Source organism: Monopterus albus, unplaced genomic scaffold (assembly GCF_001952655.1).
Source record: "Monopterus albus unplaced genomic scaffold, M_albus_1.0 scaffold331.1, whole genome shotgun sequence".
Taxonomy (NCBI): domain Eukaryota; kingdom Metazoa; phylum Chordata; class Actinopteri; order Synbranchiformes; family Synbranchidae; genus Monopterus; species Monopterus albus.
The window spans coordinates 200,945-219,630 of NW_018128211.1; the positions used below are offsets into that span (position 1 = coordinate 200,945).

Here is an 18,686-nt window from a genome sequence, read left to right on the forward strand (position 1 = left end):
CCTGACTTGTATGGTGGGCACAATGTTGTTAACACAGGTACTAATGTATCTGGTCACATACTCAGGATAGTCCTCTGAGGTGGCTGCAACTTTAAACACATCCCAGTCTGTCTGGGCGAAACAGTCCTGCAGGGTGCCTTCAGTCTCTGGGGTCCAGAGTTTAATTTGTTTGGTGACAGGGTTTGTTTGTTTCAGTCTTTGTCTGTAAGCTGGATACAGGAACAAAGAAATGTGGTCCGAGTGTCCAAGGTGGGGGCGGGGTACAGCCCTGTATGCAATAACGTATGTTACTGTAAACATGATCCAGAGTGTTCTTGCCCCGAGTGGGAATGTTCACATGTTGGTAATATTTGGGGAGTACAGTCTTTAAATTGCACTGGTTAAAGTCACCTGCAGCGATAAATACAGCATTGGGGTGAGCTGTCTCTAGCACGTTGATGGTATTATAGAGTTTGCTGAGAGCCACAGAGGAATTAGCTCTTGGGCTAACATACACAGCAGCAAGAAACACAGCACTATGCTCCCTGGCTAGATAGTAGGGCTGGCATTTCAGCAATAAAAACTCTACATCTGTCGAACAGTGCTTATAAACAGTCCGTACAGCTCCACACCATGAATTATTAATAAACACACACACACCTCCCTTTTACCTTCCCCGAAGCAGCAGTGCGATCGCTTCGATGTACAGAATATGTTTGTAGCTGAATCGCTGAGTCTGGAACTCTGTCAGAAAGCCAAGTCTCAGTGAGAACTAGAGCACAGCATTGTCTGATTTCCCGCTGTGCTGTAATCCTAGCCCTTAGCTCGTCCAGTTTGTTTTCCAGAGACTGTAGGTTACCTAAGAAGAGGCTGGGTAATGGTGGTCGGGTAGCGCGAGCTTTTAGCCTAGCATGGAGTCCCCCTCGCCTGCTAGGCTAAAAGGTTATTCACTCTTTAATACCACTTGGTAACATCAGCATTTTTACAAACTGTTGATAAGCATATGTGCTTTACATTGACTATGCACTATTTTAAGCTCAGTGTGTTACAGTCAGGCTAGACATACTATAATAAGGTTTCCTTTAGTTTTAAGCAGACTGAAGGATGTAATATTTGGCTTTGTCTATAAGCTGCAAGAAACCTCAGAGACTGTAAAATGTTAAATGTAATGATGAAATGTCTCTGCTATTTGAAATATCACTTATGCTAAAATAATCAGTAATATTGTCATTATTGACAACCAAGTGAAAACCTTAATAGGCAGCCATTATGCATTTAATCTGAGTTTTAACAGTGCTAGAAGTGATTTTGGTCATTCTGTTATCATGATGCCAGAATATAATTATTACACCATTAGAATAATTAAGAGAAATTAGATATCCTTTCCTCCATTTTCTCCTTATTATTTAATACTACTATATACTATCCTTAATGATTCTTCTGACCTGTGATCTTAGGCAACACCAGAAGGGAGCAACATGAGCTCAGTATGCCATTTAGTCTAAAGGTGCACAGATAATGCCATTTACTATCCAAATTAGAATAAAGGTGCACAGTTACTACACTGTACTATCTCAGCATATCTCACTTTAACATGTCTGCAGGCATCTACACTTTAATTTAAATATAATATGCATGTTGTGAACACTACACCCTAGTTTGTAACTTTACTGCTCAGGCTATATACATAAGATACGTACACGAACATATTATGTCATTTGTCTTGGCCTTAGTGCTCAGTCAAGTGACCTTTGTGCCTGAAATTGTATGGAATCTGACACTAAAAGGCCTTGCCTTTCAAATTATGAAAAGTATGGCCTGCTCCATACAATATGTCATCATGATGCATGCAGCAGCAGGGACAAGTGGACTGGTCATAACGAAAGGATAAATGTAACCAAATGCAGTGAGACGGTTTAAAAAAGTGCTCCAGACTGCAGTGAGCTGAGAGTGGGGCAGTGGTTCACTTTTCAACACAACAATGACATTCAGGCAAGACAACACTGGAGTGACTTCTGGACAAGTCTGACTGTCAAAGCCCAGACTTAAACTCCATAGAAAATCAATAAAAAATAACTGAAGATGTGATTCCACAGATGTTTTCTATCCAATCCCATGGAGATTGACAGGATCTGACAGGAGATTTTCGTTGGTTGCCACTGTTGTGGTTTAATTACATAAAACAATGAATACCATCTGAGATTCTGGCAAGTTGTGAGAAGTTTTTTTCTCACTATATTTTGTTGATCCATTCACATCAGTTCATAAAACATAATCAGCATAACAGAATTAATGATCATAATCATCGTCATCATCTTCATCATTAGTTGCAGTCGTAAATACACTATAATAAATTTGATGAAGATTTAGGATATGTTATTTCACCTCTCAAGAATCCTGCATAATGGAGTCATGATACAACAATTATGGTTCATTACAACTCAGATCTTGTTTTTGTAGCCTTGGCCATCATTTATATCACTAAGATGACACTGTTCTTACTTAATTATTGTTGAGATCTGAAAACTGTGCCATTTTTAAAAGAAAGTCACTCTGGACAATAAACACAAGCAGTGAGACAACCATCCAGGTTGTAAACAAACTATTTTGTCCAGGTTATCTAAACCACTTTCTTTTTCCTCTTTGCACAAAAAGAGGCATTGCTTTCTCTTGCAAACAAATATGAGGGTTTGTGTATAACCTATCTAATCACCTCATGCTCATGTCTCTTACTCCATGAGACCTCTTTTTAATGATGTCACCATGCAATTACCTTAGTTATTATCAAAGAAACAATGGAAAAAACCACATGAATCAGATAATAAACCAAACTCACTGGTTAAAATAATACTAACAAGCAAAAATGCTGCTTCCAATTTAAAAGGAACAGTTCACCATTTTGAGAACTTTTTTATTGTTGTTTGTTACCCTACCAACACTGGTTAGAGTGCTTTCCAAAATAACAGACTGTACTTTAGATGTGTTAGTCAGCGTCCAAGATGATGAGGCTGGCAGACACAGTCCTCACATACACACAGACAGTGTTTCTGATGAGCAGCAGTTTATATTACTGCTGACAACACACTCTCAACCTATTAACATGCACACCACACAAACATGCACACTTATCTATAGCATCAGTATATAAAATGTGCACACAGGAAGTTTATTGGATCCATCTGAGGACTCACTGAACACATCTTTTAAATGTGCCTCTGTGCTGTGTCTGTATGTCATGTTTTCAAAGTGAGAAATGATCAAGGAAATCAAGACTACACAGACTTAAAGAAGACAACTGACAATTTTTACTGCTAGGTGTAGGCCATCCCTGGGTATCCCAACCTTCAATGTCACACACACAGGTGAGTTTTATTGCCCTTTGTTTCAGATGCTATCCCAATCAGATGTGTTGACCAATCCTGAGGCTTGGAAAAAGATTTGCAATGGTGGTGATGCTATTCTTGTGGATGAAAAGTTAAAGTTAGCATTTGCAGGGCTGACTAGGTAGGCTATGTTTATAGAGTTAAAGTGTATGTGCCAGTAGTTATGCTCTGTGTAGGTGTGGGGCTATGCAGAAGAGAAAAAGAAGAGGCACCATGAATGTGTTTATCAGTGAACTAGAAACTGTTTCCACTGATTCCAATCAGAAGCAGTGTATGTCACAGGGGGCCAGTGCTGCAAGCCTACCACATAGAATGCAAGATGACTTCATATTCTTTCACAAATTTGAGGATATAATTATGACCCAGAGAGGTCTCAGCGTCCATTCTCTGTCACAAAAACTGTTAAACGAGATGGGTATAGCAATCAAAAGAGACAGTCTGCGCTAGGCCTGTCACTTTTCCCAAAAATCATGTTCGATCATGTTCAAACTTACATGTAATTCATGAAAATTAATTCAAATGCAACCCACATAACGTAAGTTATCATGACATGCTGCAGAGGTAGGACAGTCAAGTGAGGTTGTAGGGCAGACACTGCTCTACTCATCTGTGTGGTAATGTGAACTTCTGCATCTCAGTTGGGTAGCAAGATTGCAGTACTTGAGTAAGGCATCTGTTTTGTTTTTTTTGTAAGTGGCAAACCAATTCATCGTTACTGAATATCATCACTTCTATAGTGTGAAACCCAAAATACTGCTACACACTGTTTTACTGATGCTCTGGTGTTGTTATTATCTGATCAGCATGATTTTACTCACTACGATCCTGCATTTTGTCCTTGCAAACATAATATTACTAGCTGACTTTATTGATAGAGCAACAGGAACATGTCAAGCTGTAGTGAGGTTTAAGAGCACCCTCTGCTGGAACACAAGGCAAATTGCATCAAATGGCCTGTTGCACTTAGTGGCATTTTTGGATTGAACCTGCCCATTACAATTACAATTACAATTACAATTACAATTAATTTGAATTTTTTTGGTATGCACAGAACCTGCATGGTATGAGCAGTGTGCAGACTAAACTGTCTTCCTTTCACTGACTGTCTCAACCAACATTCAGCAGACACACCAACCAATAAACATAATACATGGTAATCAGCATTTTTACATGCTGTTTCTGGGGTAAAACAGACTGTGTGTCTGTGTGTAAAAAAAGAAGAAGTATGTCTCTTTGTCTCATGCGTGTCAGGCATTCCAATTTATAAACATCTATTTGCACACAGCACAACCATTTCAGCCATTGTTTAACAAGGGACAATGCACTCGTTGAGTATTATGCAAGCAACAGAGTGGCACATAAAAGGCTGTGCTCTAGCCATTCAGTGGGAGCCAGTCACAGCCCCGGTCCAGGCCCTATTATTTCCCAAACATTTCATGAACTGTCATTCCCCATCAAGTCTCCAGATGTTTCCAGGCTTTCACTCTGGCTCTTCCAAGCACATTTACTGCAGTGCTACAGCACAGCAAGGTGCTGTCCAGGGGAATAAAAAAGGGAAATTTGCTTTAAATACTGTATCTTTAAAATATACCAACTTCAATTAGCTTAGTGGGACAGCTGAAGCTACATTTGAACCTCAGACAAACTTTGGAGTGCATGTTTTTACAGAATGAGAGTTGTGTAGTTTGACACTCATTTTTTTTTTGCAATGTAATCACGTTCCAGGTGGAAACATTCTGGGTCCGTGTGAAAAGTAGGAGAAGTGACAATGATCAAGACATACCATTCTCATGTACATAGGGATACATCAATATTGTTTTAACACCATCTTGAAAAATCGAAAACTATTCCTTTAATGCTTTAAAGCTGCATTACCTAAGATTTAGCACAAATTTGGAAAAATCAAGTAAAAGAAGTGTTTTTTTTCTGCTGTACTAACCCCCATACCACCCCGCTCTGCTATCTTCAGAGTCCTAAGTTTATTTCTACCCCTGTTGTTAAAATCCGCACCACATTTCTTCTATGCCACCGCTGAGCCGAGGTTATAAGATGCATTTTTCAAACCAATATGGCTCATTTCAAAGATGGACCATGGAGGCTTCCTGTGCAGGTCCAACCCAGGATGGGAGTGGACCTGTTAGACCCAGGAGGCTGCATTATGTAGCACAGAAAGAGTGCGGCAAAGAATGAGACAAAACCAGGGTTAACATCGGTTTGTCATGTCGGAGATAAAGAGCATTAAAGCATCCTAAGGACTAAATTTTGAAATAGATAGTAGCTAGTAGATAGTAGAATAATAGCTTTCTGCCTTTTAGAAGTGTAACTGCTGTAGCTGGCCTATGTGTATACATCGGCGTCATTAGAAAGCTAACGTTAGCATTTCAATTTTGTACCTCTGTATTGAATTTTTCTGGTTGTAATTTGCAGTCATTCCAACTGAGCGTTGGTGTTTTGTTGTCCAATTAGCAGAAACCAGCGCATTTCCTGGATTAGCAAATGAAGTAATTTTGCTAATTTTTGCTTGGTTTTGGTCCAGTTTATGTCATACACAAAATAACAGACCATGTAGCATTTCAGTGAGACCTTGTTAAAATGTATGCCATCAACACAACTAGAAAAGTGGGGAGTTCAACTATCAAAGCGTAACATGAAATTTATCGTTTCACATAGAACTCACGGTTAAGTGTGTCAAGTATGTAAAGCTGAACGTGATGCTATAGTGGCCAGAACATTAGTATTGTATCAGTATTACTGGGAAAATTTTTCTCTGTATAATTTGCCTGTGTTACTGGAGATACATCACCTACAAGCAACCTTAGACATGCCCATGAACATTGCTAAAATGTAAATTTCTTTACTTGGCATTGTGTCGCTGCAATGCCACCAAAACCACAGGCTCTATGTTCTGTGTACATTACTTCTGGAGCTGGTTATTACTGCTGTGCTACCTGACTGATATGACTGTCTCTGTTTTCACAGACAGGGTAGGAGGGGCAAAGAGGAGAGGAGGGAGAAGAGGATGGGATACTGCCTGAGTTTGTTTTGTCTCTCACATTTCAAAATTATTGGGAGAAGTTATTTAATGCAACTTTAAAGAAAGTTGACTGAGGGCAACATTTTGTTCATATCATACTACTGTAGTGTCAACGCCAGGTCTGACCTTTGCTTGCATCAAATCTCAAACACATTGATGGACACTCTCAGGAAGAGGATGGCAAGGATGAGAATGCCATCACTCTACTGTACCATATGATGCCAGTTCTGGTCTGCATCTCAGTCTCTCCCCTCAGTATGGTCAGATGGTTACTTTTAAACCACTTCATATGACTTTAGCAACAGATGCTAGCATACGTTTACAAATGTTTCGCTTTCCAGTCACACAAAGAATATATAAGGCTGAAGTGAAACCAGAACCTTCTGTTTTATAACCATCCATCCATCTATCCATATATACCATACATCCAGTATCTTTGTATTTGAAGGATTAAAGTATTGGTGCTTTCAGGTGTATCTGTTCAACACAGCTTTTTGAGAAAACAGAGACAATATTTATTTCACAGTTTGTGATATTACATGATTTAACATGACAAAAAGAAAGTTCTAAGATAAATTATAAAATTACACTCACAAAATCAAATCCAAAACAGTATCAGCTGCTACAGTCTCAAATTGTAATTTAATGCCAAAGAAAGCAACTGCAACATCCATAGGTCTGACCCAGATGGACACTGGTTATATGCTTGTCAGTCTTTCTCTTTGCACATTTTCTCTCACTATAGTGTCAACTATCAAAATAATGTTTTATTTAACATAAGACACTTTTGTTTAGAGCTGAAGCAGTCAGTCAGTTGATCAAGAGGAAACTAACATGCAACTATTTATAATTGGTTAGCATTTTACTTGAAAAGATGCCAAAGTTCTTCTAGTTTAAGCTTCTCAAACAGGACAATTTGCTGCTGTTCTCTCATTGTGGCAAAATGAAAATTTTAGGCATGTAGGACTGTTGGATATAACAAACAGTTTTAAGATGGGGGAATTCATTGGCTCCCAGTTTTTTAAAGGTTTTGTTTGCTTATAATGAGTTAGCCCTCTGGGTTTCTAAACTTTGATCCCTTGACCAGATGCTCTTAGTCACTATGAGAGCTAGCTCAAAGGGGACTGTGCTGTTGCGATTACAGCCCCTAAACTGTGGAACACTTTACTCCTCCATGTTAGAGCTGCAACAACATTGGCATCCTTCAAATCTCAACTAAAAACTCTTTTTTTTCCTCCTCAGCTTTCTAAACATGATAGCGTTACTCCTCCTTGAATGTGCTCTTATGATGTGTTGTATGTCAGTTTTATTCCCTCCTTTTCATTGTTCAACAGCATTTTGACCAACTTTTTTTTAGTAAACAAAAATAAACTGACTGGACTTTAGTTCTTTTTCCTGGCATTTTCTACAAAACTCTTTATTGTTTATTTTAGAAGCCTATAAGCCAGTTAAAACTAACTCTCCCTTTAACTAACTTTCCAGCTGCAATATTAAATGTGATGTACACAATGTAATGCATCAATAAATAAAATCTTAATAATGTGATATACATTAATGTTAAATTTACCATTCATACCTGATTACTTTTACTTTTTTAGTACTTTCATTTATTTTGATGCTAATGCTTTTGTATTTTTAAGTAAAATATTGAATGCAGGGCTTTTACTTGTAACACTACATTGTTATATTACAACTTTTACTTAAGTAAAGGATCAGAGTACTTATTCCACCACTGCTTCAACTTTAAGGGAAATTTAAAAGGAGACTGAGGATGTTCATACTCCAGTAGCATTTCCACATTAATGTACCTACAGTGCATTTATTATCCTCAAACACAGTACATTCAGTCACAGACCCTGCCAGAGAGAAAAGACAAGCATAGATCGAACAATGTGGGGGGTGGGGGGGGGTTCGGTAATGTGGCAGAAGGCTTAGTCCCTATAGAACATCACACACTAACGGAATCTGGTGCATAGGCTTTGTACCGTCAGAAAAAAAAACCTTTATATAACAAGACCTTGTCGCTCTGGAGCTGCACTTGCCTGCCAAATAAAAACACTCCAATAGTAAATACTCTATTATTATACTGTATTATCATTAAAGACCACAAACCATCACTGTAGTTGAAAATAGAAATATTTAGGTTGAAGAGGCCGTTTAAAATAGCATTGGTTGCACCGAGGCCTTGATACAGCCATGCATCATTACAAATGAGCAGCTCATGTAGAGATATTGTAGGAATGTTTGTGGAGTAGCAGCCTAGAGGTTTTCAGCAGGCGGGTGTACCATCCTGACCGCGGCACCACCAAGACACGATTTCACGGACCTCTGCATGAGACCGAGAGCCCTCACACGCCCACTGTGCTTCATCACTGTGATGACAAACACTGTGCACAGCGATGCCTGAGCGCTAGTCCGCCTTATAAAAAAGCTAAATATAGGCCCATATCCATGCTGCGCGAGACCACAGCAAATGTCATTCAAATTTTATCTTTCTATCATAAACACAATGATGGCGCCGCACAAGGATGGAGTAAAGGACGACAGCCGCATCATAAATCAGAAATATTAAATTATAAAATGACGTATTATACTCACCGTTTCGATGTTTCCGTCGCTGACTGTATATATGCGTAAGACTGTCAGAGTGTGATGGTGAAAATCTCTCCACCTTTCGTTGCTTGCAGAGCAGACTGCTGGCAGCAGACAGGCCCCACCTCCCTCCCATCCGGCCCAACCAAACAGGAGACGCGAGCCATAAAGAGCCTTTCTCCTCTAAATACGCACGCATCTGGCCTGCTGATGCCTTCACGTCCCATGTTGTGGTACTAAACACCTTGGACTTGGACTTGATTACCCTTAGCATTTGGTAATGTTTTGATTTGTTCACAGCATAACTCAAAAAAGTAATGAGAGGTGGAGGTAGGGTATGGCCCACAAAAGAATTCATTCAATTTTGGTGCTGCTCTGGATAACCATCTTGATACAAGCATTTTTTAAAAGGATTCTTCAACATTGTGACACTGGGCTAATTTCAATATTTGCCTTCTAACTCAATACACAGTGCCCACAGTGTTTGGACAAAAACTGCAAGACAACATCCACATAAGATCTCCCACAAAGTATAATCTGGATCTAAGTAATATTCCGGATGTGGTGATGCAGAATGTTCAAATTTACAGAGCTCAGGGAAAACTCTCTACAGCTAGACAACAAATAGCCTAATGACAGCAGCCCCCCCCAAAACAGTTTATACATTTGCATATTGAAATCATATTTGAGAGCAAAACTTTGGTTCTACAATCAAAGTAAATGTTTTTGCAGGTCAAATGTAAACTGATGGAAATCAAAACTATTTTCATTGCAAACAAAAAAAGTTTTTTTTTCTTTGTTTGCAGCTTGTCTGTTTTGGTTGCTTGCCTATAAGGGTGGCTGTGGCTCATGAGGTAAGGCAGTCGTCTCCTGACCAGCAAGTTGGTGGTTTGACTCCCGGTCTCCCCGCATGCCTAAGTGTCCCTGAGCAAGACACTGAACCCCGAACTGCTCCCGGTGGCTTGACTAGCACCGGTGCATGGCAGCCTGTCGTCATCGGTGTGTGAATGTTGTGTGTGAATGGTGTATGATCTTCTGTAAAGCGCTTTGGCCAGTGCAACACACTGTGAGAAAGCGCTATATAAAATACAGTCCATTTACCATAAGCTTTGCTCTGGGTGCACAGGATTTTTTGATTGCAGAGCCGAAGACTGGTTGTGAATGCAGTCAAAATCTTTCAGTTGCATGTCTGATTACATACAAAGGGAGGGGTGAAGCATAAAACTGCATATCTATTGGGCAGTGATGCTGAAGTGGCAGCTATAATGAGCCAGTGACTTTGGCTGGAGGTCTTTGGCCTTTACTATTATTTATTCTGTCATGTTCCAGGGGACTGACTTGCACTGAAGCCGCTCATAGACAAAACTGTGTAAGCTCATATGGAATGCCATTACATTGCTTTTAAGGTATGAAACCAGTTTGTTTATGTTTAGGTACAAATTTAGGCATCTAACATATTTATTACTAGTCCAGGATTATCAGTTAATAACAGCAGCACTGTCAACATAAGTGACTCCATTTCTGGCTGAGACTCTGCTGAGTCAGTTGAGTGTCAACAGATTCGACATATCTTTAAAAGTTACTGAACTTGATACAGAAGAAAACCACCATTACTGAAATATTGTTTTCTTAAATAACTTGAAAAATGGCATAAGAAAAGGAAAAGTGAGATGAGGGTCAAATCATCATGGGAATGAGGGGACAGTGGACTGCCTTGGTGGAGGTTTGCACTCTCTGAATACTGTCTAGTGTATTTATGCATTTGTAATGTACTAAAATGACAGCATGTATGTCTAGCATTTACTAAAGATGTTTCAGAAATAAGACAGAAACTACTTGTACTTTGAATCAGTACACTTGGTTGCAGTTAGCTTTGAGTCTTCTGGAGTATGTCTTGCAAATCTGTCAAGCTCGGTCAGATTGAATGGGAAACATCTGTGCATGTGCACGAGGACATATTTTCAGTAGGCAGAGCTGCCTGGGATACACCCACATACACAAAAGCAGCCAGGCAAATTAGAATAAAATTTGTGTGAAAATAACATATATTGCCATACATAAAAAGAAAGTGGGTATTATTACTAAGTCACATCAAGGTCTTACCTGAGACGCTGTGGCTCCATCTAATGCCACCATTGTACTGCCACCAGAAACCATTCCATACTCAGGCCAGTTGACCGGCTGTTGGCCTGGGCTGCCTGGCCAACATACATATCTGTGTTTCTATTGCACAGTGAGTGTTGCTCTTGCAGAATGCACCATAGTGACATCTTCTACACAAACTAAACGGGTCCCAACAGTAGGCGAGCAAACATGGATTTGACAAACATGTTGTATTGGCTTCCTTTTATTTCTGTGTAATGTGCTGCCATCTCCTTCTTTCCTAGTTTTTAAGATGACACTGCCAGTACTAACCCCTGACTATGAGCTATGCCAAGGAACAAAATGTAGACCCTGGTTCCTTCTTGCCTAGTTACTCTAGGAAGAGTCCTAGTGGTTCCAGACATCTTCCATTTTATAATTCCTGAGACCACTGTACACCTGAGAACATGCTAAACTTTAGAACTGGTATAATGCCCTTGCCCTTATCAATGGCTTGCTACAAAGTTTCATCATGGAGGCCTACACTATGGCATCACAGCCAGAAGGTTCTGAATTTGAACCTTGTGGCTCACAAGGGCCTTTCTGTGTGGAGTTTGCATCTTCTCCCTAAGCATGCATGGGTTTTCTCCAGGTACTCTAGCTTCATCCCACAAGACATGTAGGTTAAGTGATGACTGGTGTGAATACAAGTGTGGTTGTCTGTCTCTAAGTGTCAGCTCCATAATAGACAGGCCTTTTTCCACAAATATCTGAAACGTTTCATAAAAATATCATCTCTGTCACAATTATGATGTTTACAAGAAGTATCTGCCCTTGCCATTTAGTAATTGTTCCCTCTATGAAATCATCTCTCAGATTAACCATTTTATATTAGTCATTTGATCTACTGTGTAGTTAATATAACAGTATTAATGAGTTCAGCTTTAATATTGAAATAAATGTATTTAAATAGATCTTTGGTTTGCTAATTATCAGCTGTTGCTCTTGAAAAATATTTAAGAATATTTCTTGTTGCGAAGTATCGATTGTTGATCATTTTAGTAAAGATTTGTAATTCTTCATTTGGAGACTTTAGTAGCTTCTCTTGGTGACACAAAGCAGAAGCCAAAAATTTCTCATCTTCATCAGGTTCATACAGATGAAGCATCAGGGGTGGTTTGTTTCTTTCACACTGTGTCACTGTCTATCCTCCCCTCCATTTATCCTCCAATTAACCCTTCTTCTGTTGCCTTCCTCCTTCTATTCTTCTGATAGTTTTATGTAATATTGTGCATGCCTGCATCATCTCCCTCACTCTCTCTCTGTCTTTTGCTATTATCAGCATCTCTATTCCTGTCCTGCTCAAACTCAGTCTGTCACATTATCTCTACTTTCACATTTCTCTTTTGCTGTATCATTCTTCCCTCTTCACTATTTTTATCCTATCATTTCGAGTCATCAGAAGCTGATGGCTGTTGTGTTCATTTGGGCACCTAAATTTGATTTTGTTTTAGTCTCAATCTACTGACAAAAAAGTGTGCAGTTTAGTCATATTTCAGTGTTTTGATTTTTTTAGTTTAGCTTCCTCATTTTTAATGTCTAACATCTGAGTATTTTGAGAATTTTGTGTAGTTACCATGGTCACAGGTGCTCTGTCTCTGTGTCAGCAATAGTCATGGCCAGAGGCATTATGTTTTGTCTGTCAGTATGTCTGTCTATCTTGCACACTATTGTGAACATGATACCTCAGGAACACCTTAAGAGGATTTCTTCAATCTTGGCACAAACATCCATTTGGACTCGAGGATGAAGTTAAGAGTTTTTGGTGGTCAAAGGACAAGATCACAGTGACCTCATGTCTGTCCCATTCCACTTCATTTGAATGACCGGTGGAGGCATACAGCTACAAAATGGTCATTTCAGTTCTTGTCTGTAATGAGGTTTGTGGAAAAGTCTTGTTTATTTGCTTACACAGTTTGTCCCTTAGCTCTAAATGGCAGTGAGTGATATAAGATAGATTCACACACATTTGGACTACGGTCCTGTTCACTGGGTTTATGAGAGAGAGAGAAAGAGAGAGAAAGCATGCAAGATCTTTTTGAATATAAGAAACCTCACAATGAGCACAGAATATCAAGGACCAGACTAAACAGAAAGGAACCACAATAAAAACTGAGCATTTCAGCATTGATGTGTTATGATTTAGTATCAAATTAAACAAAATAAACTAACATACTTTACACAGATATCAGCCTTATTTGATGATCACATTTGCAAGTGATCATGTGTGTTTGTCCATCTTTTCTTCACTGAATTATTCCATGCAGGTTCTGCATTGGCAGACATGGGCAGACCAGGGACCCTATCTTGTCAGCTGGGTCAGGCCTTGTCAAGCTGAGAGCCACTGTACCAGAGTCAAATTTCTCATGTCTAGCACACCTGGCCAATAAAGCTGATTCTGATTCTGGTTCCTAAAAGTTTCTCAGTAGAAATAACACCTGAAGGCATAAGGAGGTAGCTGCCTATAAATGCAGGTTGTTATTATTTGGGAGGTTTTGGGGTCTTATCCTGAATTAATAACATGTAAGAGGGAGGTCTGCAGGGAACTCTGTTCGCAGGTTCATGGTAGTCAATTACTGAGTGAATATCTCCACCAGAAAACCTTAAGCAGTGTTTGGAGCTTTAATATGTTTCAAAAATGCTACCTTAGTATGAGAGGTTAAGCTATGTTCCTTTATCCAGGGGTTAGCATATTGTGGTCTTCAAACACTCCTCTAAAAGGTAAAACAGCACAGAGATAAATTAGGTGGCAAGTAGTTAACAGATGATGACGTACTGGGATTATTTGACTGTGATTTCTCTTACAACAGGTAACAAACGGCAGGTAAAAGTGAAAATTGCTGCTGTCGTTACAATATTCTAATACTGGTTATGATTAGTACTGTTTGAGAGTGTTGTGCAGCATCTGGGCCACTCAGACCAGTTATTACAGATGAAACCATTCTTATTTTTTTTCTGGACCAATCCAGACAAGTTTAACTTGTTAACCATTGGATGACCTACATAAATAAGGAATGAACCCCTGTAGAGTTCAGGCTTAACTGAGGGATTGACACACAAATACACTGGATATACCACATTAACAGTTATTCAAAATCTTGCATACACATTAAAACACTTTTGCCCACATGTTTACATACATTCACAATAAGGAAGTAGGCAGCAGCAGATATACACAATTCCACAGCCCATGTCTATTTTTTCACTAATAACTATCATAAAAAGTTATTATAGATTATTGTCAAAGCTAAAATATATAGACAGCAAGGTTCTGGGGTGGGGTGGGGAGAGGAAGAAATGGGAGACCGGAGATTTGAAAAAGAGAGTTTTAAGGTTGCAGGAGAAATTATGGCATGACTGCACAGGGGGTGTCTGGGTTAGACGAAAGTTTTGGGTGTGGGGAAATACAAAAAGTAAGGCATGGGTGAGGAAAGGTGAGGTAGACAGTAGGACAAATGTTATGTTGATGTTGGGGGCTAAGATCAGACTATGACATGTGCTCAGTCTTAAACATACACTCTTGGTGATGATCTGGCTGAGGGGGTTCAGCCCTATGCAGAAGCAGCGGGGACAGAGCATCTCCTTAGTAGATACTGCACTTGATGTTGACTTGTGCAGTTGGCTTGAAGTTGGCCTCTAGGGTTGTTTTCCACATTCGCATTGAGTTCTTGATGAAGTCCTGTCGATGTTGTACAGTTCCAGCATTCCAGGATCCATGTGTGAGGCATTGAATCATAGGTTTTCTTGTAGTCAATCCAGGCAGTGCACAGGTTGGTATGTCTGGTCTTGCAGTCTTAACTGACTACTTTATCGACCAGTAGCTGGTGCTTTGCTCCTCTGGTGTTACTACCAATTTCTTTCTGGGCCCTGCTCATGTTTTGAGCCATGTGCCTGCTCATCTTAGCTGCTATGATGCCTGACAGGAGCTTCCATGTTGTGCAGAGGCAGGTTATTGGGCGGTAGTTGGATGGTACTGCTCCCTTCTGAGGGTCCTTCATGATCAGGACTGTCCAGACTTCAGTTATTAATCACTCAGGGTGGGTTCTATCCATTAGTAGCTGGTTCATTTGTCCTGCCAGGTGCTCATGGAGTGAAGTTAGCTTCTTTAACCAGTAGGCGTGGATCATGTCAGGGCCTGGTCCTGTCCAGCCCTTCATACTTGAGACGCTCTCTTGGATGTCTGCCATTGTGATGATCATTGGATCTCGTTCAGGGAGGCTGCTGTGGTCTGCTCTCAGGTCCACCAGCCACAGAGCATGTTACAGTACAGTTGTTATAGTATGTGATGCCTCCTTCTCTCTTCCTGAATTTTTCAGTCTCCAGCCTTGGTGGGTCTGCTCTCATGTTATTATCCTGCCACTGAAAGTACACCTTGGATGGCTCAGTGGAGAACATTCGGTTTATTTTCCTGGCTTCAACTTTTCTGGTGTACATCTTCAGCTGAGTGGTCAGGGCTGTGAGCCTTTGTTTGGCAGTCTCTAAGGCCTCAGGTTGGACAGTTTCTTGTCCACTGGTTGAAAATCCCTGCTGTATCTACTGTTCATTATAATCAGTTCTTTGTCCATGTTAAGTGCCTATGTGTTTGTAAACACAACATTTATGAGGTCTTTATTATTATTTATTATTTTTACCAGCCATAGTGGTTTTAGTGGGTTTTCTCTGGTGGTATTTAAAGTTTTTCTCATGCATTTTTCAACCATAAAACTGTGCTGAATAATTTATTAACTAGTGATGCAGAAGCAAACATAAACACAGTTTAACTACAGTATAACATCAATTTTTTCATCACCATAAAGCTCATAACAAATATGGTATATAGATTTTTAGATTATATAAATTTCAACATTTTTCTTAGTCAGTACACTTTAACCCTTGTGTTCTGTTAAGGATCTTAATGCAGTTCACTGCACTGTACAATACTGATTTACTTCATAAAGGTTAAAGCCTGGAAAAGCGGTAAAATATTTGACACTAAAACAGTAGGCTAAATGAGGTCAGAATGGATTTATACTTTGCTGTGGGGCAGCTGTGGCTCAGGAGGCAAGTCATTTCATAAGTGGAAGGGTGCCGGTTTGAATCCTGGCATCTCCAGTCCACATGTCAAGTGTCCTTAAGCCAGACACTGAACTCCCACTTTCTCCTGGTGATATCACAGGTGTGTGAGTGCTTGGGAGTGTGAACTGGCAAATACTGGAGGGGAGAGCTTTGATTGTGCTGCACATATTTTACACATATTTTCAGGAAAAAATTTGTTAATGTGATAGTTTTACATCTAATTATCTCATTTTCTGAAAAAAAGGTGGAATTTTTATTAATGATAATTTGCCACTAGTTGTTCACACAAAATGTAGAATCTGGTTCATGTTGCTACTATACCAACACAGTACTGCAATATAGACAGCCATAGCATAAACATACAGCACCATCTGGTGGAAAATGTTGAAACTTCCATTTTAATCATTTAGTCTCCTCTCCTTTTTAAATGGCATGCTAACACATAGCTTTAGAATTTCTAAACAGTACATAAACATTTAATAAATATGTCTTATAACATACTATATTGTAATTGTACACCTATACGAGACCATTTCATTTTTTGCATTTATTCATTTGCAGTATTTGTAAACAAAACACCTACTTTGAAGGCATATTTGACATTATTACAACATACACAATATACATTGTAATTTATTATCTGTTTATGTACCGATCTCCATATACTGAAGTTGAGAAGAGGATATAGGTCCTGATAAATACAATGATAGCACTTACATCTGCTTATTACTACAACATAGTGAGTTATAAGCCATGTATTATGTTTAAATTGTGTTTATAAATGCTTAAAAAGAGAAATTAAAGGAAAGTGTTAATGGTTTGTATAGCATGTTACAATTAAATTTAATTAAATTAAAGTTGCATTTAGCATTAAAAGTGGCCATACTGTCTATACTGTATGTACTGTACCAGTGCAAGTATATGGAAAACAAGAAAAATGGACTTGCTTTGAACACCTAGACATACACTTTTTTAAGTACCCACTAAAGGAGGTATATAGATTAAATAATACTGTAATGCAGTCGACTGACTGTAGGTGGGGCTGGGGTAGCTCTTCTCTTGGAAGAGGATTTGTTAGATCAGGATATTTTATTCCTCTTCTGGCCTCAAACATGAAATACCATCTAATGACATCTGAGAGTTGACAAAGGGCCGCTACAAACATAGCCTTTTGTAAAGGGTCACAGAACTGTATTTGATATGTTCATCCCACTCAAACCGTACCAACAATAAACTCACTGAGTTCATGTCTACCTTTGCTTACAGGGACAGAAAAATCAGTCAGACTCTAAAATGAGTATTAAAAACAGAAGGTTAGAGGCTGTTAGAGTTCTTGCAAAAACACAGGACTCACTAACTCACACATTCCAAACAGCTTTATACTTTCTCATTCTTTCATCATTGCATTCATTCTGGCTTCCTCTTTCACTCCATGTTTGTATGAGTAAGCCTCTGGAGGATGCATGGTTTATTGTTAAGTATGTTGCAGCTCTCTGTTTTTCAGCACCTTTCCACTCTTTACATTGCTTTATGGAAGTAGAGAGCAAATAGCACCCAAAAAAAGACATGCCCAACACAGAGACATACACAGACATGAGAGTGACAAATGTAAAATTTCCTCTTAGCTGAGATAGGGAAATGTGCAATTGTGCCTATTGTCTGACCAACACTGTACACTCAGATGCACTTAAAAAAAAAGAAAGAAAGAAAACATTAGTGTTGACTTCAAAGGATTTCACTGACTAAATGCCAGAGAAACACAGACACAGGAAATTGTGTTTTGTGTGTGTGTGTGTGTGTGTGTCAGTTGATAAAACACACACTCAATGTATATAAATGTAAATGGGTTATATGCCAAATTCATTCATTTTCTACCTCTTAGTCCCTGAACAGCCAACCTAAGCTGCATGTCGTTGGACTGTGGGAGGAAGCCGGAGAAAACCCATGCAAGCACGGGGAGAACATGCAAACTCCACACAGAAAGGTCCCGGGTGGGGCCCGAACCCGAAACCTTCTCACTGTGAGGCAACGGTGCTAACCACTGCACCACCGTGCTGCCCGCATATGCCGAATTATTATATATTTAAAAAAATTCCCCACTTATTCCTTCCTTCAAGCTCGGGTGCTCTACCAGAGGCCTGGGAGCTTGAGGGTCCTGCGCAGTATCTTAGCTGTTCCTAGCACTGCACTCTTCTGGACAGAGATCTCAGATGTTGTTCCTGGGATCTGTTGGAGCCACTCTCCCAGTTTGGGGGTCACAGCCCCCAATGTTCCAGCTTGGTCATTCTCAACCACCTTTGGAGGTATATCCCATTTTGACTTTGGGACTTCCAGCCTGTACTCGGCACAGATGTTTCTGTACACTATGCCGGCCACTTGGTTATGGCGTTCCATGTATTCTCTGCCTGCTAGCATCTTACACCCCTTTGTTATGTGCTGGATTGTCTCAGGGGCATCTTTGCACAGCCTGCACCTGGGGTCCTGTCTGGTATGGTAGACCC

At 39.6% G+C, this 18,686-nt stretch overlaps 1 protein-coding gene across 5 annotated transcripts in view; it reads right to left on the reverse strand.

Annotated features, from left to right (window-relative positions):
* Nucleotides 1–9,127, reverse strand: part of map4l (microtubule associated protein 4 like) — a 111,150-nt gene extending 102,023 nt beyond the window's left edge. For 2 of the 5 annotated variants that reach the window (XM_020624563.1, XM_020624564.1), the window contains exon 1: nt 8,995–9,127. The gene's annotated coding sequence lies outside the window, so the exon portion shown is untranslated. The remainder of the gene's footprint in view (nt 1–8,994) is intronic. The other 3 variants (XM_020624562.1, XM_020624566.1, XM_020624567.1) reach the window with 3 other exon arrangements.
* Nucleotides 9,128–18,686: the final 9,559 nt, after the last annotated feature.